Here is a 25,512-nt window from a genome sequence, read left to right as displayed (position 1 = left end):
CAAAGAAAAAGAAAAAACAGACTTACAGTACAAAAACCTAATCCCTCTAATGCCTGTCACATTAAAGAATTAATGAAATGAGAAATATAATCTTCTTTGTGAGTGACCAGAAGTGAAATCAATTATATTAAAAAGACCAGTGGGTGGTTGCTATTCGCTTTAACAAGCGTTGCCAGCAACTGACACGTGCACTTAAGAGTTACTGCTTGACTTTACAGACTAGAGCAGCAGTTGGCCACATCATTTTGGGAGGATTTATTTCATAGTCTTGATAAATTGACGGAGGGTGTTGCAGCAATGGGAGGCAATGCAGGCTTACCATTTTGATTGGGCATAAACATTCTTTTTTTAAAAATTCCATTCCAAATGTTGGTACAGACTGGTCACATGCCTGGTGACAGGGAAGGAATCCACAAGCTATTTTGCCTTTGTTCTTCATTTAAGTAATGCGATTTTGCAATTACACTGACTAGCACGACAGTCTGGATCAGACAGACACGCACTCACTCATGGAGGTGCCACATTGTCAGTAGAAGTCAATGAAGAGTCATGAGAGGGAGAGAACAACCTACTTGACTGCCTCTCCCCCAGGGAAGCGGCCAATTACATCCCATCACTAGCCGACAAATGATCCAGTGAAATTCAAACCTGCGCTGGAGTGGTCAGTTCTGTCACCGGGGAGTTCTCAGTATTGGTCTGATCTGATGCTGGAGAGAGACCACAAGTATCAGCATTGCTTGAATACCTATTAGGGAAATGTCCCCTATTCACTTTCTGTTTCACTGGAGTCTAATTGGCCCCAATCCAATGACAGACAAATCATTTATTCTCACAGCTGACGCTGCTGCATTTTCTAAAGGAACCATGACTAATTATACAGTCAAAATCAGGGGGGCCCAAATGATCATAAATTCCCTGTGGCATTAAGGAGACTCCACTGTATCTGGGGATATTGAAGAGTCCCCTGTTGGGTTTCCAGGCTGACACTGCCAGGGGGATTTTTTTAAAAGCCCAATGGAAATCTACCAATATTCTGTGGACGCCTACCAGCACACTTTACAATGAAGGTGACTTTGGCACCTAGCAAAACTTACAACAGCATTGTATGGTCATTACATGCTAAGATTGGAATAATTGTAAGTTTTAACACTCACAAAGTGTTCTCAAACCCAATAGCTCAGCCTGTGACAAAATCAAAAAGTAAAATAACAAACACAATAAAATTAAATCTAAATACTTAATCTAAAAAAGTCCCCAATTCAGGGAGCATTAATATTGAATATTAACTACAACACATACTGCCCTTAACTTCAAGCAAGTCATCACCACTCTCAACACTTAATATTAGATTTTAGATTGTGTGCCTTCCTTAAGCGGAGATACAGTGAACTAGACAGTGTATTAACAGGCTTGAGGGCAACACACATCTACTGTACACCTAAACACACACACGCACACATACGTACACACATGCAGACGCATACACACACACACACATGCGAGCGCACACACACACGTGCACACACATACAGATGCATACACACACACACACACACACGCATGAACATTTTCCTAAAAACACACTTTCCACACAAACACTTTCCTAAAAACACATACACGTATTTTTTCAAAAATAGCATCCAATTTATTGCAGTTATTTCAGGAAATAATTTCAGCAGATTCAAATCTCCGCATGCTCGGCCTCTTCCTTCAGAAAAAGGGAGCGGCCATGTTAACTCCCTCTTTAAAACATACAGTCAGGAGAGAGGAAAAAAAAAAAAAAAGAAGCCGAAAGGTTCCCCGAATCGGATTTACCTCACTTCTCAAATATGTCCCGCGAGACTGAGGGGAAACTTTGCTAGTCTCGCCATTACGACACGCGCGACTCCCACACACTTTTTCTCTGACGGCCTGAGCAGAACGGCCGCACTCTGTCATGCCCCGGTCACGTCCGAACCCAGAGGCTCCCTCCGAGAGCTTCGCAGAAACGCCGCGCGAGCGTGATTTACGGGCGCGGGCTACGGCGCCGGACGGCCTGTTTGCCGCCGAGCGTCTGAACCCGAGCCCCCCCCCCCGGCGAGAGGGCGCTGAGGTGAACCCGAAGCGGCCGCGCGACCCGGTGCCGCGAAACGCCGCCTGCTGCAGAGGAAGACCGGCCGCAGAGCCACGCGACGTACGCAGAGGAGCGCGTGCCTTTCCGCGGTGACCGCCGATCGCGGCGGAGGGGGGGGGGGAGCCTTTTTTCGGTTCGAGTATCTCACCTATTCGCCAGACGGCTCCATAACGAGGCATCCGAAAATCCTTTCTTCACTCCCGTCAAGCATTCCCATTCATTCCTGAAAAAAAAAAAAGACAGAACAGTTGGCTTTTTTTTTTTTATCTATCCGGTCAAATATTTAATATTTCGGGCTGAAATCTGACACGACTTTGCTTGCCTCTCCCTCGGCAGCAGTCGCGTGTTCCTGCTCAGCTCCGACGCCGTGACGGTGACTGTAATTGCCTCTTGGTAGCAACACTCATAATCATGGCTTCCTAAGCATAGGCTATTACCACTGAATGGAGAAACTCTCATTTGCCTCTCTCTCTCCTCCTTCTCCTTCCCTGCACTTACCGGCATATCTGACGCGTGACCCCTTCCCGGGGAAGGGTGAGGCGCGCGTGAGGCAGCCTCCATATTGTTTATCTTGAAACCAGATGAAGGTGCCCACCTCGCAGTGGGAAGGGTGCACATTACTCCCACCTAATACCGGTGTCACCTCCCAACACCCAATCCCGGGGGGACGACGCCACATGTTACACTTTCGCTGCCGTGAACGAATCGCAGAGCGCTTACCGTGAGTCCAGAAATAAGAGGAACCCTCTGCGTAATCGCCTTAGAGGTGGAGTGTCTAAGAATAACTTCTCAAAGAAGGGGGAGATTTAAAAACTTACGCAAAATGGAAGCATACTATTTATCATTAGAGATTCGTGCTAATGAATTTGTGCTAAGTACTGAGACCGGAAATTAGCAACGTCAAGTTGAACCTTTGAAGTACCTAAGACACCAATATGCTATGAATTGAATAGTCTTATCAAGGCCCTGGCCAAGCTGCACTGCACATTCAGTAGTAATTACATGCGTAAACAAGTCTGAGTTTGGCTTCAGGAGCCCGCCTAGTTTCAGCTGTGCACTGGCTGTAAAATGCAAAGCACTTACTCCAAGAATGTGTCGTAGATGTACATTTTCTTTCATTAAACATGTCTTGAGGGTTCCTTTTCAGTGCTTCACTGACATATTTGGGACATAAATGTACGTGAGGGAAAGGCAGGTCTTTTTGACCAGGCTGTGTTCTGGCTTGCAGATACACAGTGTATAAAAAAGAAAAACCCACATACACATACCAACAAAGGAAATATTAACCTCTGCCATTATAACAGATAAGAAAGGGGGGCCTATCATCACTCTGACAGCCTTGCTTTAGTGGAAGCAAGAAAACACTACTTTAAAAATAAACAGATCTTTCATCTTTGAACATTAGGGACCTCAATGCTTTCCCGGTTCCCATCTCAGCCTATTTTTGAAAAGTTCCCTAAAACGCACCCTTGAGGCCGTACATACTGTACGTGTAAATACACAACTGAAATTGTCCTTTCACTTTAAGGAGTTTGCAAGCACAATTCATGACCTCCATTTTTGAGTGACAGAATGATGTTAACTAATCTCAATGCTCCTGCAGGCCGTAACACAGACAATCTGCAGAGTAAACACGCCCCTTTTTCCTTCATATAAAATGTGTCAGCAGAAGGATAAATATTCAATAAATAACACTGAGAAAATGAGGTGTGACACCAGACCTTTTACGATCATGAGAGCCCTTGAAAAATCATTTAGAATAATTTTAGAAATGATATGTCCGTTCATAAAGAATATGAGTGCCCTACATGCTAAGTAGGAATGTCAAGCTGGCTATCAGTATGTACTCTTGCATAGGCATACACTTTCTGCTAGAGAAAGAAAATCTCATTGTGTTGTTTTTGTGTAAATACATTTTTTAATTGATTGATTGTGTTTATTTTAGTCTAAGTGAACACAGGCTTTGCCTTTGAGTCATTAGATTTCCCTCGTATTGTGCATTCATCCTTCATTAGTAAATCTCAATTAATGCAATTAACACAGGAAGTCTGTGTTTACACGCATTCCCTTTGAGGGGGAAAAAAGTGGGTCAAGCGATCATTTACATTCTGTAAGAAAGTACCTTGAACTGTGGAATGATACTTCGTACGGGGACATAAAATCGATAAATATAGCTCCGGGTTTGCATATTCCGAATTCCGAGAATTCAGTTGGGATGCCTTCAGCAGGCACCCCTGGAAAAACTCTCACAGTCGTGCAGATACAGAAGCCTCTCCAACTCGAAAAACATGGAAAAATGATCGACTGGGTGCCAGACTTGTGTGCTCCATCAGATATTTTTCCTGGTCTGGGTCCAGACCTTGGAACGCTCTAAGGTTTGTTTTTCTTGGCCGCTTGTCCCCGTCTTATTTATCAACAGAAGTGCCGACTGTGATCATGGCCACTCCGCGTTAAGAAGATACGTCCTCTAATCCTTTGCTTCAGCCTTGGTGTTAGTAGATCCGCTATCAGTAATGATAAAATAATTTTCAGCACTTTTAGAACTCACTATGTTTTATTAAAAGTCTTTCCAATCAAAGGTTTCTGCGTTTTAACAACTTTACAGGAAATATAACTGGTTTAGAATCATAAATGGCATAGCCTACATATTTCCAGATTATTTCAAATTCCCAGTATTCCCACACTGGTTCCAAAACTGTGATTCAGATAGGGAAAGTACCAGTACAATACAAGTAAAATATTGTATCATATTGAATCCAGTACAATATTAATCCATATTTATTTATAATTTTCCCTAATATGCTGTTCAGCTTTAGAACTTCCATGAGTAGCCCACATTTAAAACATAGGCTACAAACAAAAAGACATTGAGATTCATTCAAATGTTATGCATACCACATCAATGAAGTGATTTCAGATTAGATCATTGCATTGCATTTTAAAATGCTTTTTCATTACTGCAACACCCCTTCTGAATAAAAATGACACCTGGAGGACTTTTTAAATTTTGGGCTCCAAATTTCCACCGTACGACAAATTTCCCCATCGGGCATAATCTATCCAGAGAGATACTATTTCAATGTGGTATCGTGTTGAATAGGGAAATGCAATAAAAGTCTGGAACCCACAGCAAAGTTAGATTAGGGCTGCTTTCATTTAAAAAGCCTCACGCCGTTGGATGGAGGAATGTTTCAGTCTCCTAAATCATCGGACTGATCGAGTCTATCTTGTTGAAGCGTGCAATTAGCAACAAACTCACAGCTCAACGATCCCCAGCAGGCACTGAAAGTGATGCCCAGACAGCGATCTCTTAATCTTCATCAGCCACGCCTCAGTCACACCTTTCCTTCAGACTTCCTACAGACGTGACTCATATCACTTGCCGTTCCGAAGAACCGGCGAAGGAACACCAAGGAGCTCATGGCAAAACCACAAATGGGTGCTACCGGTGTGGGTTCTTAGGCGAGCCAGTTAATTGGGTGTGACTGCATCGTTTATTTACACGCATTTCAAAGCTATGGTGAGACGGGCCAATTCGCCAAGCCATGTAGAGTTTGTGATTGGAAAGGCCTTGCTGAGGGCTAGGACATTCCTGTAGAAATCGTCCCACACCAAGCGTGAAGCCAATTCATTAACAAGAAAATAATCAAATCAAGAGGGTAATTAATCATGTAGGCCTAAATGTTTCGAGAAATGAAAAAAATTAATAGGCTGTCAGTACATGCTCAAAGAGGTGGCATCTGGAACGTGTGGCCATTCAAACATTTCATTTTGAAACGTTTCAATTAAATACCATGACAATTAAGGTTTGAGCAAGGAAATCTTTCTCTCTGATGTGATTTATTAGCTCATTAGGTAAATGCAGAATGGCTCTTCTTTGGCTCTGTAGGGGTATGTATAGAAATAGCACTGGAATATTTTCTTTTACTTGAAGTTAAATCAAATTCAAGTATATCTGAGAGTTTCAAACTTCAGATACCAGAAAATGAATCTTTTCACTGTCAAAGAAGTAGTTTTAGTACCTTACTTTTCCACTAAACTTCCAACGATCTAAATAAACCCTTATAGAAATGGAATTCACTGCAAATATATTTAAATTAAAAATACACATTGCTGTGAAATACACATACCATTATACTACAGTATCATTAGGTATGATACTTTTAAAAAGTGAATAAACTGCTAATTAATTTGAATAAATCTGCAATGCATTTCAATATATGCGATTTGGAAAGGAATGCTCAAAACAGCCCTTGTTTGCTCGAATACCTGCATTTTTTTCAACTAGCAAATAAATAAATAGCAATGACAACCATGAAAACATTTTCGCCAATAAGCCTAAAGCAATTTTATAGTGAAGGACATAACATGTTCTTTTCCATATTATGGTTGATTACAAGGTCACTGTAATAAGTACAGAAAACAAACAGTGACAAATGTACAATTTGAGTTTCCCGAATTTAAGCCTTGCACGCCTGCAAATGATATGAATCTCCAAAAGAATAAATGGTTTAACCTCATGGAACATGGATGGATCTCTTATCTCTTGTGCTGAAAGATTCTTCTTTCTCTTGTGGACTATTGGACATCTCCCTGAAATACTCCCCTATGTCTCCTGAAAGTAAATCTCCCTAGGTTGGGCTTCCTGTGCATGACAGGTCCAAATTCTGACAGCCTTCCAGAGGGAACAAGTAAATAGGTCTCTGGATGCATAGGTGAAAACACACAACCCGAGACTTCAAAGAGAGATCCTCCAGCAGGGAGCCTACACTATTCTCTCATCCAGTTCTGTTGGGTTTTTATGCGGGGGAATTATTACTGAGGTCAATGATTCCCACCCCCACAACTGGACGCAGCCCATGATATTACTGCCTTCTGCTGTTTCTTGGAGCCAGCGCCTGCTCCAAGAACTCCAATTTTATTATAACTTTCTGTGATCACTTACAGACTTTCATTTGTTCTGCATATGAACTCCCAGGCACTGCCGGCAAGAATATCCATGAATTGCCACTCCACAAATAATGGAACATTAGAAGTCGACCATTCCATGAAGTCCTGACTGCAGACAACCGGTAAGATACGTACATGAGGACTGACTGAGGAAAGCCTATTTTGAAGGCCTGAAGGTGTTCCTTCAAAACACACTCCAGAAGGCATTCCATTTAGAAACTTGGCTCCGTCATTTTGCGTGGCTCGCCCGATTTTCTACTCGCGGCGCCATTGATCTCACGTCAGACAAACCACCGCGAGAAAAGAAAAAGTTTCCGACCTTACCTCCCAGCATCCCCTTCCACGGGGTCACCCCCTGCTTTAATTTTATCCGTGACGCCGAGGGTCTGTCTCCCCCACGGCTCGACAGGAGAGAGGGCGGAGGGATGGAGAGCAGAATCGCTCAGACGCGGATTACTTCCCTCTCCACTTTACGCTAAGCCGCTCTGCTCTGCTCGGCTTGCACTTCCCAGCTCACACTGGGCTCCGTGATCCAGCTGCGAGCAGCGTGCGTAACCATGGCAACAACTAAAACGCCGCTCGCTGCCTGATCTTTCTGGAGCAGCCCAGGAGGAAATATGTCATTTTGTTTTTGTAATGCAGCGGGCTTAATTAAAAGGAAAATAAGTACGTGGGAAAAACAAAACGCTGAGGCAAAGGCTGAGAGAAGTACTGCAGTAATGTCACGGGCACCTCAGTCTGAACCCAGCAATAGTCTGACAACAGAATGTATTTGAGTACGAGGAAGAGGGGTGCCACAGTAGACACTGACAGAAAAAAAAATGCTATCCTTGGGCTGCCTGAGCTGCTTCAGGTGGCAGAACTCACTCGTCTGTCTGGCACAGTGCTGATATGTTTCACCCTTTCCCCCACATCTCTGTTACTCCCTTTTTCCACCCAGAACCCCACCCAAAAACAGGTTGTTTTCCTCACACAGTTATGAAGTCATCTATCCAGCAGAAAACCTTTACTCACTCCATCTTCATACAAGCTACCTTCCAGTCTTCAATGCCTAACTAGGAGCTTCTTTGTACACTGTAGTAATTCCACAGCAATACCTGTTGCTATATGTTAAGGATGCTTGAAAAGGTTTACTATGTATTGGCATACAACATATATCATTGTAGCTTTTGAAGGTAATCCTCTTTGAAGCTAATCTTCTGATGGATTTCCTTTCATTATTTCTCTGCTTATTATTATTTACTGCTCTTCAAATCCTCGTTTACAGGAAAAACTGTCTATATTTTGGCCTTTTTTGTACATAAAAGAACCTTAAAAATGAAGCTTCATTTTGAACCAATTGAAGGAGATACAAATGGTACAACAGTTGGAGATCTTCAGAAGGTTGTAAGAATCGACTTCCCCACCACAGTTCAGTTGCTGAAAAGCAAAATACCATCCTTTTCCGCTGATTCTGTATTTTTCACCATGTCTGTAAAAACACTCCAATTTAGTAAAAAGGTTTGTAAAACCAAGTTGTGGTTTTCTGAAAGTTTGCTTTCCTCTATCTAATCAGAGGAGATTCATCATTCCTTAGAGGTGATTCACGTATACCATTGAATTTGAAAGTACGTTGTGGCACAACGAATGGTGGGAAGAATTTGGATAACTGGACAGCATCAAATATTCCAATGGTTGCGGGAAACAATTTCTGAGATTAACAAAGGTCGGTTGTCGCCACTTGCAAAAATACTTCTCATCACTGCATCGCATATTCAGAACATGCCACAAAGCATAAACTGATGTTAGGACATTTTTGTATGCATAAAATGAAAGTCATGAGTGTGAAAATCCAATGGCATGCTTTCACAGGATTTCAGACCACGATCAAAGCTGTCAACATATATTACGGAATTGAGTCTGCCTTGCTTAATTACAGAGAGAGAAGATTGCCATTGGCTGAAGTTCTGCGGCCACCACGAGCAGACCACCGAAAACAGAAATCATCATAATACATTCCTGCTGGCTGAAGGAGAACCACTTCAGTAATGCAGTGTATAACAAATGAGCGTGGCTAAAAATATTTAAATCCCACTTCTATCCAAAAAGAGCTTAAAAAAATACAAACCAAATTCTTGGCTTTCGACAGCACTGCATCAAATGTCGAAGCAGCCTCGTTAACAGTGCTGAAAACCCATTAACTTAGCAAATGAGTCTGACAGCCTTTTCAGCACAGTGAGTACTCACGTGTCTTTGGGGCAGGCTGTTTTGGTTCCCTTTAATTTACTCTCTGTAAATCTGTTTTAATTTGATGGCATTGCTGTCTTTCCTCCACTTTATCTACAGGCCTTCGAACTACCCTCCAACTCTGTGTTGCTATGCAAATATACTGACCTGGAACCATCTTCCACTCTACTGCCCTGCTGAACCTCCTCCAACTCTACTGCCATTGGAACCCTCCTCCAACTCTGCTGCCCTGTAGAACCACCCCCCCCCCCCCCACCAATTTCACTTCCCTGGGAATACAACGTCACAGTTGGCTTGAGTACTGTGACACATCAAAGACCTTGCCTGTGGTGGAAGATATCATCAGTAACCCTTCTGAGCTCCAAAAACAAGCAAATCTACACTCATACACTAATTTAGGGTACATAGGATGCATTTATGGACCATATTAAAGCTGTCCATCAATACATACACACACATACACATGCGCATGCACAAGCACACTCACACTCACACACACACACACCCTGAGGTTCCATGTAAATTTATGATCTCTGCACTCCCCACAGATAGGCCATTAAGAAAGAGATGGAAAGGCCTGATACATTCTTTCCCACTGGAAAAGAGGGAAAGTTCCAAACCCCCAGCTGTTGGATGAGTCTAAACAACAGGACTTTCACATGTCCTCCACAGCCTGACACCGAGGAGTGTTTCCGGGCAACCTTGAGGGGAGGGGGGAGGGGGGTCTGTATAGAGGAGGAACAGGGAGGGGGCCTGAGGAGGGAGCACAGCGAGAGATTCTGGCCCCGCCCCACACATGGGAGGAGGGAGGCATCAAGTCACATTTGCCTTAGGAGACGCACCGCCTCCCTCGCTGTGTGTTAAAGCTATTACTGCCAAAAACCCGCCCATTCATTGTGTTCTGCGGGGGTAGTAACATCCACAAAGAAAACAGCCAGAGAAAACAGGGCTGTCCGATCCCATAAGCCCAACACGCTGCACAGGCAGTCCCACTTTCCTTCTCAGTCCCAACACCTTAGCCTGCAGGCTAAACGCAAATTTTCGTCTTACAAGACGGCCCAGTTTATTGAAAAGATTTAACGGGCCATGAAATCCAACATGATTCCACTGGCTTTCATCGAACAGATATAAAAGAAAAATCTGAAAAAAAAACAGTAATAACTTTTTCAGTTCAGGAAAAAATTTAAAATGAAAAAAAAAATAGATCCCATCAATTACTTTCTCATTCATCTCCAGCATGGTGCCAATAAGGGAAACACGCTACTAAGGCCGGACAACGGCTTTGTTCTTTTCTGTTCGCTCCCTCTCGTTTTTGTTTTGCCCTTTTTGGAATTTTTTCTGGAAGGCTTGGCACCCTTCCTGGCACTGCAAGAATGTTTGAGCCCCTCTGTGCGCCCGCGAGGCAGACAAAGGGGGCCAGTGTTGCAGCGGAGGGCCGCGGACGGGCCGGTCCGCAGACCGCCATTTACTCGTTCAGCCGCATTCCAGCGGTGCGGACTTGAACTGTGACATTCAAGGCTCCCGGGGACGGCGGACTGCGACTCGTCGCGGTTCTGACAAAGGGCTCCAGTCAAGGGGCCCCAGCTCCTCCGGGGGGGGGGGGGGGGGGGGGCCCGCGAGCCTCGTTCTGGGGGTTCACAATGCCTTCCGCACGGAGAAACGAGATTTTGAGTCTGTTTGAGGATGGGAGTGGGGGGGGGGGGCACCTCCTGGGCTTCAGACTTAACTCGGGGGCGACCACCCACAGCAGCGCTGCAGGGACCGACAGCTGGGTTTAAGATGTTTCATCGGCGAACGGCGAGCCAATGCGAATCGCTATGGTGCCAGAAAACTCCAGAAACGCGGCGATGCGACATAATAAAGGCTATTGTATGAGTGCCGTGCGTGCAGATGTGTGGGCCTCCGCGAGACAGAGGGCGACGCAAGCGGCTTATGTCATCACCATCGCTACGCGGGAATCGCTACAAGTCATAACAGCACTTTTACTTGCAAAATTACAATGCCTAGGTTCACTTTCTGAAGTCAAGTGTTACTCTGAAGAGAACAATGCAAACATTCAGACTATAGAAATAAACAAAGAAGATGATGAAAGATTAGCTGCAGATGAGCTAATTCTCATTCAGGTTTTCACTTTATGCCTCAACTCTAACTCAGGAATATTTACAAAACTAAAATAAAGCAAAGTTCTAGTCACATTAGTGTCAATGTAACAGCATACATGCTTTATGTGTTTTTGTGTGTATAGCTTGTAGCAGGGACCTGGTTTTGTGCAATCTGGAAGGTACAGACCGCCAATCCAGCAAAGAACCCTTATCAGATGTGCAAACATGAACTTCACACGTCTTCAAAGGAGGCCACAAGGCCCTGGAAGTTTACACAAGCAGACCGTGAAGGTGAATTGTTTCAGGAAGAGCTCAGTCTTACTCTGACATTGCCACAGGGCACAGGTGGCGCTGACTGGACAAGTGCAGTGTTTATTTAGTGTGTGTACAAGTAGGCTACATGTTTGTGTGATTTTGTGTCTGTCTCTGCATGCGTATCTGCGTGCATCTGCATATACGTGCACAAATGCGTACATTGTGTTAGTGTGCATGCCTTGTGACCGTGTGTGGTTGTGTTTACAAGCGCCTGTTTGTGAGCATAGTGTGTGCTTGCATGCATGTGCATAAGCACATATTTGTGTGCATGGGAATATGTGCTGACATATCCGTGTGTGTGTGTGTGTGTGTTTGTGTCGTCATGCGTATATGTCCATGTGTGTTCGTGAAGGCGTGCATTCCTCCACGAGTTGCACTCTGACATCTTTTGCCCTTCAGGGATTGGCTGCTTCTCACGTCCCTATGGAGACAAGGTGCAGCTGGTGGGCAGGCCCAGTGGGACGCATGCTCTCAGGCTGAAAGAAGTAGCTTGAAGGAGGGACCTGGATACAGGCCTCAGGTGGTGATGGGGCTTAATCGGATGTTGAGTCTCTCTGTTGTTCCTCTCATTGAACGGGGATGTTACAGTCCCATTTTTGTTACAGGCAATCAAGGTTTCCAACTGTGAAGAGAAAATCTTGCGTGCATATCACCATGTCCAAAGCCAAGACCTTCATATAAATATCCTCCCAAGGAAAATGCTATAAAATGGATGAACAGTGGGAAGATAAATCATAAAATACGACCATCTCTCACGTAGAGTATGAGAGATTTATGGATTTAAAGAAAACACACTACCGTGCTCTGGCAATGACCCTGCTTAATGATGATAAATATGCTGATAATGATGATAACAGCAATTCCACAAGCACACGCACTACAGGTACTGAGTTATGTTGCACTAACAATAAAAATAATACAAAGCTAAAAAGTTGAATAATCTTCTGAAAATAATCATTCATTTTCAAACCTTGTTTTACATCACACACTCAGCAGATGCTGCTGCAAGACCACTGCATACAAAGGTGTGATTCATTATCATCTGAAGAAACATCTTCAAGGACCATGATATCTAATAATAGACTACATTCCTAGGTTATGCACAGAAAATCAGTTTCTATGGCAATGCTGGGTCTTTAAACAAGTTCCTTGAGTAGTTTCAAATTATATTGACTCTAAGCAGAACCTGAAACCTGATATTTATACATTCAGAGTGTTTGCTTATCAGACTGGGAGATCTTTCCAGGCTGCAATACCATTGCCAAATAAAGGAAGATGACAGAATTTAAGTGAGGCACATCTCACAAATTGTTGATCCACCTGAGGGTGCAACCACAAAGACAAACCTGTGGAATCCTCTCACAGCAGTGAGGTATTGTTCACAGTCACAAGCCAAAAGAGCAGTGTCATTCTGGTGAAAACACTTCCCGGGAAAATTAATTCCGAAACCACACACTGTCCTTAGGATATGCTTTCATAATACGGGAAACGCAATGCTTTCTTGAATCTGGAGGATAAAACAATTCTTACATATTTTGCCTGTTGCCCGTTGTTAAACCCCTGATGGAATAAAAAAAAAAAAAAAACAATTGACCCTTTCATTCAAATGAACTTTTGACTAGCCAGCCACCACACCACACCACACCACATAGGGGAAAACCTGAAGGAAGACACCATGTATGGAAGCACTGCTTGGAGCTTGGATCTCAAGTTACATTTTGACAGAGTGGGCCAACAGCTTTCCAGCCCACTGGATCAAACCCTTTATGTGATGATTTCTCATAGAATAAATTCTCAATTCACCACGGATGACTGTTTCCTGTGCTGGCATTTCTGGCTTAGAAGCAGACACACGCTTATTGAGAAATGAAGTAAAACGGCACAATTTCTTCCCGCTTCCATTATCAAAAATCTATCCGAATATTAACTCAACCCAAAAAAAAAAAAAAACTCAGCCCTTTCCCTGAGGCAGGCAAGTGGGATTTCTTTAAATGCTCTTCCCGGAGCAGTACAGCAGGTGAGCTCAGGACTTTCAGTCATCCCTTTCAATCGTTTCTTTTATGAGTTGCCGCGGAGACGCCCAGATGACACATAACGTTCCTGTGCCGGGTATGCAGCGTTGCAACGATGTCAGCACTTTGCGGCAGCATCCCAGAAATGGGGCTGCAGCGCTGTGTGCAAGCTTAGGGGGGTATTGCATTGCCCCCCTTTTGCCGTTAAGTGACATGAGTTATGACACCAACAGGCACGCACAGCCACATGTAAAACATATCAAACTGGGACATATCCCGTTTCTTTCACTGGTTCCCCTTCACTTTTAGCCAAGTTCGTTGGTTTACGTCCTTTGCCTGTAAAGATTTAAGGAGCTCTTTTTCTGGAGCGTTCGGGTGAATGACTCGTATAGGCTGGGCTTTTGTTCGGACCAGGGCAACGGAGACGGAAGACTCCCATTCAACACATTAATCCGTTGGCAAACAGCTTTTCTGTGATGTGCCACGGTACCCGGCTAGAATATTGAGCCCATAGGCACAAAACATGTTCAGCCAGTCCCAGGCTTTAATTGAGATCTTTGATTTCCAGAGAGTTGGCGTTTATAGAGAACTCAAGCTTGGACGTGACTTTGTACTGCTTTAGTACTGTGGCACTGCTTCACAGATTTTTGGAAGACACTCTTATCCAGGACAGCTTGCATAACTCGCAATTTATACATATTTAACAAACGCGAATGCCCATGCAGGAATAAAAAGCTACTAGCCTGACCAAACGGCTGCTATATAAATCACGACAAGCCAAAGGGGGAAATATAATACTGGGTAACGGGTTAAGGCAATGGCTAGAGAGGAAAGCTCATAATATTTTAAGTATTAGGTATGAGAACTATTTTCTGTTCAGTCAGCCTAAGCATTATGCAACAGGTTCTGTTTCGAGCAGAAAGGCTTCTCTGAACACCACCCCTAACAGGTTGCCTTTTTAAAAATAAAATTCTAACCCCATAAAATCCTATTTCAGTCAGTTTCAGGGACCTCTCGGAGCACTGTCAGCTATGATTTACCTCGACCAGCGCGCACTGCCACATTCAAAGCCTTGGGCAGTGCAGGGGAGATCTTTCAGTCCGGGGTGAAATGATGGATGTCCTCAGGCTAAAAGTGCCTCTGGCCCTGCCAACAAGGAGCCATACTTTACATATATATGTGCATATGTCTCTGTGTGTATTACATATATATATATATATCAACTTTTTAAGTTGGTGCCAGAGATGCAAGTTCACAAGGTGCAGAAAGAAGTTGCAGTCACCTCGATTCACTGTCACCTGACCTCAGCTTTCTCTGACATCTAACTTTCCCCCCACCCCCCACGAGACCTGGTCTTACCTCGCCTGCCCCACCAGAGCTCATGGAGTCCCCAAGACCCATGCTCGCATTTTAGGGAAGCTTGTTTGAACGGGAGGGAATTACAGACCACAGCCCCCTGGTAGTGCCCAGAAAGGCGATTCCTTTCCTGTGGTCATGCAAGGCCCTTAAAAAGCCACCACAGCTCACAAGGCTGCCTGCTTCTAATAAGGACTCCACCGTGCCTGATCCTGAGGCCCCAATACATATGCAGTACATTTTTATGTATGATCCACCCAAAATGAGAAAAAAACACCAATTTGACAACATAGAAATCCTGGTGGAGGCTTCTTGGGGGAGTAGATGAAAAACGAGGAGTGACAAACGACTAGTGACAGTAAAAATGTCAAGAGGCGGAAAAATAGGTCTCCTCGGACACACCCTATTTGAGGGGAATGCGGGGAGGCTTCTACTCGCTCATTTCCTCTGGGAGCCATATGAATGGCCGTTCTGCACTCCCCACGAGCACCGGGAGAAAACTGCAGTGACCTCTGACCCCTCCCCACCTTGTGAGCCCTGGTGATTCGCAGACACTACCACACACACTGACTCAGGAGGAGGACACAAAGAAGGCGGATCGACTTGAGCACAGGCAGCTGTTTTTGCTGCACGATGGAGGACAAAAAAACCTAAAGAACTGGCTCCCACTATTTCTGTATCTGGGCGAGAACCACGTTACAGCCCCACCTTGACATCCTCCTTTGACCTTTGACCCCATATAACCTTTGACCCCATTTTTATGGTCTTCAAAGTAAAGAAAACCGGCGTGCTTCCTTCAAGCCGCACAATTGAAATTGCAAATTCAAGCCCCGGTGGTAAAGCCCAAACTCTAAGAAGACTTTCCGAGTAATCAGTTCCACTATTTTTTTTTTGTCCATATGGCACACACCGTTCACCCTCACGCTTACCTCAGTGTCTCGATCATTCACAGTGAAAAACGCTGCAGTTCGTGGGCCTTGTTCACCTGAGAACTCAGCCCTGAATGGGGGTGAAGAGGCCAGAGCCAAACAAATGGCAAACTGCCCAGGCGACTCATCAAAAAAAAAAACAGACACAAATCCAGTCACGGGCTGAGAAGAGATGTTATCGACAGATCCGTGTCTCTCTTACGCCAGCCTGGGGGTACGTCTTCAGCTCTACCGCCAGATCTGTGCCGCTGCATCGGTAATCAATCTCTCTGTGGAAAGGCAGACATTCTGAGATGGGGAAAACTGGACGAATCTGGAACCGTACAAAGAAATTCTCCAAAGCCCTGCAGATTCACTTTATAAAAGAATTGACCGGCAAAGACTCTTAGTACTTTGCGACGTAAAAAAGTCAAATGTGTTTTAAGTTTATGCTTCGACAGAACCTGCACTTGTCAAATTCATTCCAGAAGCCAACCTCCAATTAAGATTTAAAAGTGTATAAAATGCTGATCTATATCCAAATGATGTGTCACAATGGGGGCTCCAAATGATGCTAGCAATAGCAGAAGGATATTATCGAACATCATTTAAGTTTTTGAGGTTTTTTTTCTTCTTTTTTTAAAGCTCTGTTATTTTTCTATTTGGAACATAATCTGTGGTACTATCCTCTGACTTGACACTCTCCAGGGTAGGGCACACCTTCAAATTTTAATAAGATTTTACAAATCGCGATCCATGATCCAATTAGGCTAATAAACACAGATAAGGGAGAAAACATTCTGCCAAGATCTTACCACAGTCACTAAATCATTCAGGCCATAAATCTGTGATTGCATGATTTTAGCATCTTTTTCCCTCAAACATCATTTCTATTAATGCACTCACATGTAATGCTCATTTGTTCCTAATATCATGATGGTTGTCAATTTGAAGACTGTCTGCTATATTCATATTTAGGGGTCCAAGCACAAAGTGCTGGGACCCTATTGTTTTTCTTTGGATTTTATATTTGCTTTTGTTATTTTGTGTCAAAAAAGGTCTACTGTAGACACTGAGAACCAAATATAAGATGTCAAACAGATCTGCAGCATTAGCCTTTTTTACAGTTGTGCTATTCTGAAACTTGTGGTTTGGAAGTGCATTTAACAAGCTCCAGACTCCATCTCCCATCAGCCCTTTGGTGAAATGTCCTGTGGCATTTTGCCCAAGTGCACCTACAGTAAGTACTGGTGGATGATTGTATCCATCCATATACCAGCTGTCCATGACACTGCAGTCAAAGAGATTTACTCTCTGAACTTTTGTAAATTAAATGAATGCATTTCTAAAGAGAGGCTAATGTCTCTAAGCCATAAAATGGATATGACCAAAGGCCTGAAAATAATTGCATCACACCAAAACATACTGTAAGTATACCTAATGCAGGCTGTTATACACTCCACAAAAGCAACAAAATGCAAGCTTAACATTCCAGGATCCTGCTTGGTTGACATGAAGCCAAGTTTTATATAGTGTTTGCTCTTCCCCTGCAGTTTAAATGCAGTGCTTCACAAGAGTTCCCATGATGAACAAAGAACATAATGTGAGTAGTAAATACAGAAATAGCCTGTGTAGGCTTATATGAGTAAATACAGTAATTACAAGGCGAAGAGTCTGCTTGTCTAAATCAAGCACAGTAGAAGAGACTTCTCCATATAAACAGAAAATCTACTTTACAGAGTCCACAGAGACTGATCAGATTGTTTCTCTGTGTGTGTGTTTGGCGTGGGTGTGTGTGTTTGGCATCAAAAATAAAACAATGATAGCTATGGAGTTTCTACTTTGTAAAATAAGTGAGCCCTCTGGAGAATCACAGTTCTGGGAAATTCTTCCTTCTCAAGCCCCACCCTGGGGCTGTGTTCATCCTTTACCGATGAGCAACACCTTCTCACTTTCCACAAATGCACCCTGTCAGACACCTTGCTCACTGTCCAAGAATGGAGTGTACAATGCTGCTAAAATACCCTGTTCAAAGCTTTGCATCAAAACTTGCCACTGATATCTCTCATTGAACATTGACTGTTGAGCAGAATCTTGATTTAGATGGACTTCATCAGCAATATTGACAATAACTGGACTTGGGTTCGCAGTCAGACATTAGTGGCGGGGGGGGAGTGGGTGGGGGTTGGGGGGGGGGCAAGGACGGACTGGGTGGGTGGGAAACATTAACAGTACACAGCCACCAACAGTTGTGGCAAGGCAGTGTGCCTAGCAGTCAGAGCACATGCTAACAAGAGACCCACAAAGACCGACATGCGCCTTTGTGTCAGAGCACAAGCATCCCACAAGCTGACGGGCGCACAGAAAGCACTAAAAGCCAGCCTCCCTGTGTCAAAGATGCAGGGCTGGCACGTTCGTTCTCAGCAACCCGGGAGCCATTCAGACAGCTCTGAGGGATGCTGGCTGCGTGGTCTATGAATTCGGGAAAAGTGGGAAAGCACGCAGAGTTTTTATAAAACAACAAATTCATCATCATTCCTTTCAGAAGGAAAATGGCTGCAGGTGTGCAGAATGGATGCTAATTGAGGAGACTCTGGGAGCATTTCCCGCAATCCTATCAATTTACTTAATTGCAAATACATAGATGAATGAATGATACACATACACAGATGTGCATACAAGGCAATAAAAGCTTTGATTGACTTAAATGAATCGATTTGTCCGCCTAATGGGCAGTTACCCCGAGGTCTCCCAGCACAGATCCGGTTCTACTTTGGGTTAATTACAGAGGAAACAACCGCGTTACCATTCCGCTCTTCAGTGTCTGTCAAGATAGCAGTGAAAGATACCAGAGGTTCAACATCCTATGCCGAGTACTTCTAATTACTAACAAAATAAAATCCACAAAACATATGATTATTTTTGTATATGTGAAATGCAGTGGGAATGAACAAGTGCCATGCTGACAAAACCTTGGTAACAATTTTTTGACAAATAAGCAGTCTTCGAGTCTAAACTACTGTGCTGAGGAAACGCACTGTAGACTTCATAACACAGAAATAACATGGGATTCCCGTAGATAATTTAAACCATTTGGCCTCTGCCATTGACTGCGAATTGTTATTTGAACGAGCCCAAACGATGGAAGACACGAGTTTGACACCATAAACTGAAAAAACTTAAACGCCATAATAAATAAATAAATAAAAATAATTAACGTACTGACAGGTTTGTTAGAGATATGCATGCAAATATTCTCTGAGCTCACTGGTAGCGGATTTAGACCCTTTTTTTAAACGACGACCACAGTTCTTATTAAGAAAAAAGCAAATCCGGTTTTATCTGTATTATACTACATCCCAGTGAACATTTTGTGGTGAAAAGTCGGTGAAACGCCATCTAGGTGTTCAGGTAAAAAACCGGCAACATTTCGTTGAAAAGTGAAAGTTTCCAAGCCGACTGGGACGTAGTCAGGCTACATACAGGTAAAACCTGAGCTATATTGGGTTTAGCATAGTCTGTTTGTGCGAAAACATCGCTCAGTCTAGATTTCCAGCCCTCTGGACGTATAGATTCCGGCTTTTGCTCATTGGGATACGACAAGTTGCTTACAAAATGCGCGAGTCAGTTTTAACCACGCTCAAACAGTCTGGTCCGAAATTCAGAGCGGTTATTAGGAGCGTATAGCTTTGAACACTATATTTGCAGCTAACTAGATATTTTGAAGAGAATCAATTCTCAACAACAAAATGCAAATGAAGTCACTGACGCGTCAATACAACCCGGCCAGTACGGTGATTTACTTTCATCTTAGCCACGCACTGATTTTATAAACACCGCGTTTGTTTTGTATGCAGTCAACGTACAATAGCATAAACTGCGTAGCCTACATTTAAGCATTTTACACTACCACCACATGTTACTGCAAATTTAAGTAGGCAACATCAATTCTCAACTGCACACAGTATTGAAAGTTCGAAAAAAATCGAATAGGGTACACCTTGCTAGCACTACAAACTCAGTGCAACTCTCCGGATTATACCAACTTCATTTATACGAGCCAGAAAGAGAAACCGTAAATACGGAGAGTGGGAAAGCCCGGGTATTACACAAATAAACCCATTTACGTACCCTTTCTTCTTAGATTCCACTCTTGTCATAGACGAACCGATGTTGACAGAAATCCACGAGTGAAACCTTCACTCTTCGGGGAGACTGTCAAATGATAGCATGTGGGAAGTTCTCCGTATTTTGGGAGCTCCAGAGTAGGAACGCCTCTACCGCGAGTACGCTTTCCTGTGCTGTGCTGACAGCTCGTGGAGAACAAGAACAGCGAACGGGGGCCTGCAGGGGAGCTCCTGACAGCCAAATTGGGGCGGGAATTTCTAGAGTGACATTTAGCACATGACTGCAGCTACACAGTCACTCAATAATCTGCACAATGTTCTGCTCCTAAGGTTAAGGTGAAACTGGCCTTTTATTATATGAGCACCCAGGGCCATGACTTACGGAGCACTTCTGGCACTCTGTGCCAAAATAGAATAAAATTTTGCATCGCATTGTTGGTAAATCCAGTGAAAATTATATATCTAATTAATCAACTCTCAAATGTAAATAATTGCATGCTCTCTCAAGTACTTTATGACACTTTTAATATTAATGATTACTGACAGGGTGCTGTGAGTGCCCTGTTTACTTTCAGGTTACCGACCGTGCTCAAAATTATGCAAGGTTTATACACAACATGGCCAAAAGTATGTGGACACCTGAACATCACACCCATATGTGCTTGTTGAACATCTCATTCCAAAACCATGGGCATTAATATGGAGTTGGTCGCCCTTTTGCTGCTAAAACAGTCTCTGTTCTTCTGGGAAGGTTTGCCACTAGATTTTGGAACATAGCACCAGGGATGTGCTTCCATTCAGCCACAAGAGCATTAGTGAGGTTGGGCACTAATGTTGGGTGGTAAGGCCTGGCTCGCCGTTGACAATGCCACGTTGAAAGTCACTGAGCTCTTCAGAATGACCCATTCTACTGCCAATGTTTGTCTGTGGAGATTGTATGGCTGTTTTTTTGATTTTATGCACCTGTTAGAAAATTAGTGTGGCTGAAGTAGCCAAACCCACTAATTAGAAGGGGTGTCCATATACTTTTGGCCTTGTAATGTATGTAATTACAGAATACGATTTTGCTAAATCTCAGGTTTTCTTTAGTTTTTTTCTTCTCTACCTTAGTTTGGTAAATAATTGAATGGCTCCAAATATTCCACGCAATATAGCCAAGCTCTCTTGCACATTCTCACTCTTACCATAATAGCTCTTACAGTGTGTTTGTTTTCCAGAACTGGGCATTCTTTTATTACAGGGGAAGGATTAAAAAGAACAACACGCATTTGAAATGGGGGCTGCTGGGTGGTTCATCGTGTTAAAGCAGTGTTCTAGTGTAGTGCATGGATGGGCCCCTCAGCTTGGTACCTAATCTGTGCCAGTGCCGACTGTGGCCAGCAGCCTTGCAGGGAGATGTGCAACTGGCTCTCTCATCACACTGGCATGGGAGGGTTTTAGTACGCCAGGAGCACAACGTCTCGTCATGCACCAGCAACCCCGGTGCTCAGTCACACACTCGCCAGTCTGCCTGTTTAGCTGCACACAAAGTGTCTTCCTCTGTCCCAACACGCCAACTGTGGTATGATAAGAAATACCGACATGACATGGCTGCTTTGGAGAGGAACTCTTTCTCAAATTGATAGAAGAGGTTGCTGCAATGAATGCTGATGAATTCTGTCACTGGCACTGCCACTCCAAACCAGCAATAGGGCTTAGGACTCAGTCTGCACTAACAATGAGTGACTTTACCCAAATGAGCCACTCGGGAGAACTAAAATCTTACAATTTGCACATTTTTGATTATATTGCATTAGTGTGGTGATATCCATTTCACAGGACAACCAAAGGCATGCACACCGTGCTTTCTTCTGTTGTATTGAGATTTTCTGAGTTTCTTGCTATAGTAAGCTTTGTGGTGTAGGCCTGGACTAGGTTCCTGTGACATGTCATCAAGTGAGTAACTATTATAGTGTTGCCATAGGAATGAATAATACCAACTGGCCACTAATGCATAACAATAACAGTACAGACCTTTTCCATTAAATGCCTTTCCAAAGGCTTTTTCATCTTATCACAATTGTATCTGAAAAGGATCCTTAAAAGATATATTTAGAGCTGCTCAGCAGTCCCCGACCTGCAAGGCTATATATATATTTTTTATGAAACTGACTTTCGATTTTAAACAAAAAAAAATCCTTCTACTGAAATAAAAGAGTGCCCAGTTCCGTAAAAGCACCCTGCAATACGTATTAAAGTAGCAGGGAGTATGTGCTAATGAGCTTGGCTTTAATGCTTTGTATATCTAAAGGGATTACTTTTTTTACCAAAGACATTTGGTGAAAGCACAAAAAAAAACCCTGAAACTTAACAAAACTCTGCACTGTAATTTCATATGAACCTAACATGCCCTCTATCCTTGCACACCATCTATAACCTGAAAGCAAATAGGGTACTCATTTGCGGAATATAACTGTGAGTCTGGAACAGAGACACCCATTCCTCCCAGCAGGGTAGAACAGGCTTAAATCAGCTAGGGTTCCTCGAGTGTCTGCTGCATTAGTACATACCAGCCTCCAAGTTACACACCACTGGACTCTGGATTTCCTTGTTGCAAAGACGAGCAGGTACCTCAGCTGCTCTCTTTCCTGGACACAAATGTAAGCATGGAGTAATTGGTAAGCAAACCCTGGAGGAAGAAATGGGGGAAAAGCTTTGACTGTGATTCAATGAAGTCTGTAGTTTGAGGTGGGGGAAGGGGCTGACGGGTTGAGTGAAAACAGGCAGAAAGCCTCTAATAAGTTGAATTTCTATTAAACCACATTTAACCAAACATCACTGAGCAGGCCTCAGAAGAACAGCTTTCGCCACTCAAAAGTTTTTTTTTCTCCTTTTACATTTTGCATGGCTTGCCAGATGATGTCTACAACAGCTAAACAAGTGCAGACAGCAAAAACATTGTGATGGGGAACAGGGAGAAGTCCTTGCAACGCCTTCGCTAAACATTTGATCATTCGATACCGTTAGTCCGTTTAGGCCATTTTCTGAAGCGTCATCATTGTGGACAACGTAATCGATACAATGCTGGGCCTGTTGCCAGGATACACCCACAACCACAAGATAAATGTAACTGTTGTGATGACAGCAGTGGACACAAGAGGTGTCACATGACAAATAAGAAATATGTTTAACTTTCAGTCTGCTAGCCGGCCAGTACAACTCTGCAGAAAGTACCACCAAGCTCTGTCTTTACAAAACAGTGTCAGAAACCAAAAATGTAAATAAAATGTGCTTATGTTTCTTATTCCGAGTTTAAGTACAAAGCACGCTGTGGTCAAATTGCGCAGAGGGCTAAAGCTACAAAGAGCGTACTGTGGGCAAACTGCAGGGAAGCACCCTCATCTTCAGTCTAGTCTAATCCACTCAAGCACAGTTGCTGACCTGCAGTCTGTCTGTGCTTGTTGCTCACTAACTTCCTCTTGTGAGCCATGTCTTTGTGAAAGGTACATTCCTAAGATTCCTAAAAAAAAGAACAGAATAATTCGGAATGAAAATTTGTTCACATAAAAATTTTGACAATGGTACTACCTTTATTCCCATATTGTGAAATAAGGATTTGAAATAAAGATATGAATCTATATTCAACAAAAACACAATATTCAATGTACAGTGTTATCACATTTAGGTTCTTTTTACACTAAGCTTGATGCTGGATATATGCTTTTCAGGTTTCACATTTAAGCAGAGCCTTCTCTCAATGGGGGGTACTGGTCAATGGGAACAGCGCTTAAATGCATTCTATGATGTGAAACGGAGAAACAGTGGAAGCCATTAGCACACATGGTACAGGTCATTATTGCACAAACACCTAAAGGCATCACACAGTTCTGCACTGGGCACAGCCAGAAAGCAATAAAGCAGACAAATGGGCGCTTTGGGCAAAACAGACTGCACATCACTGCGAAAAGCAATTAATGGGATAAAGTCATTGGTGCTAATAATTTCTCAATCTGTTCTCTCTTTGCGGGCTTTTAGTTTGTTGATTTGAATTAGTTATGAATCAGCAAACAGCCTTTGTGCGCTTTCGGCTCTGCCCGCGCATTTGGATTACGTCCTAAAATGCGTGTTGTTTGTTTGGTGTGCCGGTGCTCGTGTGTGTTTCAGCATGATTAATGTGCTAGTATTTATGTCAGTGTGTCTGTAATACCGTGTTCGTTGTTTTGTTTCTGTGACATTACTGTGTTAGTCTTTCTGTGTTTCTGCATGTGTGTTAGTGTTTCTGTGTGTGTGTGTGTGTGGTGTGTGCATGCGTGAGTGTGTGTGTGCTTGTGTACATGTTTCTCTGTTTATGTATGTGTATGCATGCGTGTATACTACTGTTTGTGTATTAGTAATTTTGTTTTACTGTTTTAGTGTTTTCCATATCAGTGCTGTAAATCTCCCCCTCTGGGACTACAGCAATCCACAATCATGTGCAGTGCTGCCTCTGAGGCTGTGGCTGCAGTGTGGCTGAATTATAATCCAGAGGCCCAATGGCATTATGCTGTTTGTTCCCCACGACGACAGAGCAATCCCTCCTCAGAGACCATGAGAGGGAGCCACTGGCAGACAGCTGGCGAACCTCTGCATTTCCCACTGACCTCATTCCCATTGTTCCTGCTATCAGATTGTTATTACATTTCACTCGCATCCAAAGCTATGCAGAGGAAATAAAATATACACGCTTTTCAGCAGTCCTTTTATTTAAAATTGATTCATGTTAAAGGGTCAAAAGGGCAGTTCTCTCAAAAAGGAAAGCCCAGTGAAAGCAGTTCCTTGGCTTTGCCAAGTCTTTATGTCTTCAATATATGCAACTGAATTTGTTGGTACATAATGTAGTATATATTTATTATTCTCCTGTGTTTGCTTTCAATAGTGGCTGCTGTTAGTGTTTAAAATAAATTTCCAAGCATAAACATGTCTTAAATGTATATTGGTTTGGTTAACTACTGATACATTCAGCTTTCGATTGTCTTCAGCTTTTAATGATTTATTTTTTGTCTCCCTCAACCTGAAGAAGGGCGTGGAGATAGAGGACCAGCCCATAGGTAAGCAGATACCTGCAAAGGTGAGCATATTTTGGTTCTATGTTTAGCATGGGTTTGGTTGAGTTGGCCGTACATCCTCTCACAATCATTGGTATTGAGTGAGACCACCCTCCCCAAAAGTCACCCCCACCACCTGCACACGTGACCTGTATGGGGGTGGATCATATCCCAGCTGTGGCTGACACTTGACCCTCTGTGTTGACGGAGCTGGAGCTTGTGTCCCTCAGCACCTCTCCTACCAGGATGGATGGACGGATTGGACTCCTCCGCCAGTCTGCCCCACAGCTATGTGCCTACCCACTCACCCACCCCAGTGTCTGGGGCAAAGCCTCAGCAT

The 25,512-nt window shown here is 43.4% G+C and overlaps 1 protein-coding gene across 2 annotated transcripts in view; it reads right to left on the bottom strand.

Moving 5' to 3' along the window:
- ppp2r3a (protein phosphatase 2, regulatory subunit B'', alpha) overlaps positions 1 to 20,301 on the bottom strand; it is a 77,945-nt gene extending 57,644 nt beyond the window's left edge. The window contains exons 1-2 of one of the 2 annotated variants that reach the window (XM_035423775.1): positions 20,114 to 20,301; positions 2,262 to 2,336 (exon numbers count right to left, since the gene is read on the bottom strand). The gene's annotated coding sequence lies outside the window, so the exon portion shown is untranslated. Of the gene's footprint in view, positions 1 to 2,261; positions 2,337 to 7,387; positions 7,534 to 20,113 lie in introns of those variants that run through there. The other variant, XM_035423777.1, reaches the window with a different exon arrangement.
- Between the last annotated feature and the right edge of the window lie 5,211 nt (positions 20,302 to 25,512).

Source organism: Anguilla anguilla, chromosome 6, assembly GCF_013347855.1.
Source record: "Anguilla anguilla isolate fAngAng1 chromosome 6, fAngAng1.pri, whole genome shotgun sequence".
Lineage (NCBI taxonomy): Eukaryota > Metazoa > Chordata > Actinopteri > Anguilliformes > Anguillidae > Anguilla > Anguilla anguilla.
This window is presented reverse-complemented; position numbering and strand designations above follow the sequence as displayed.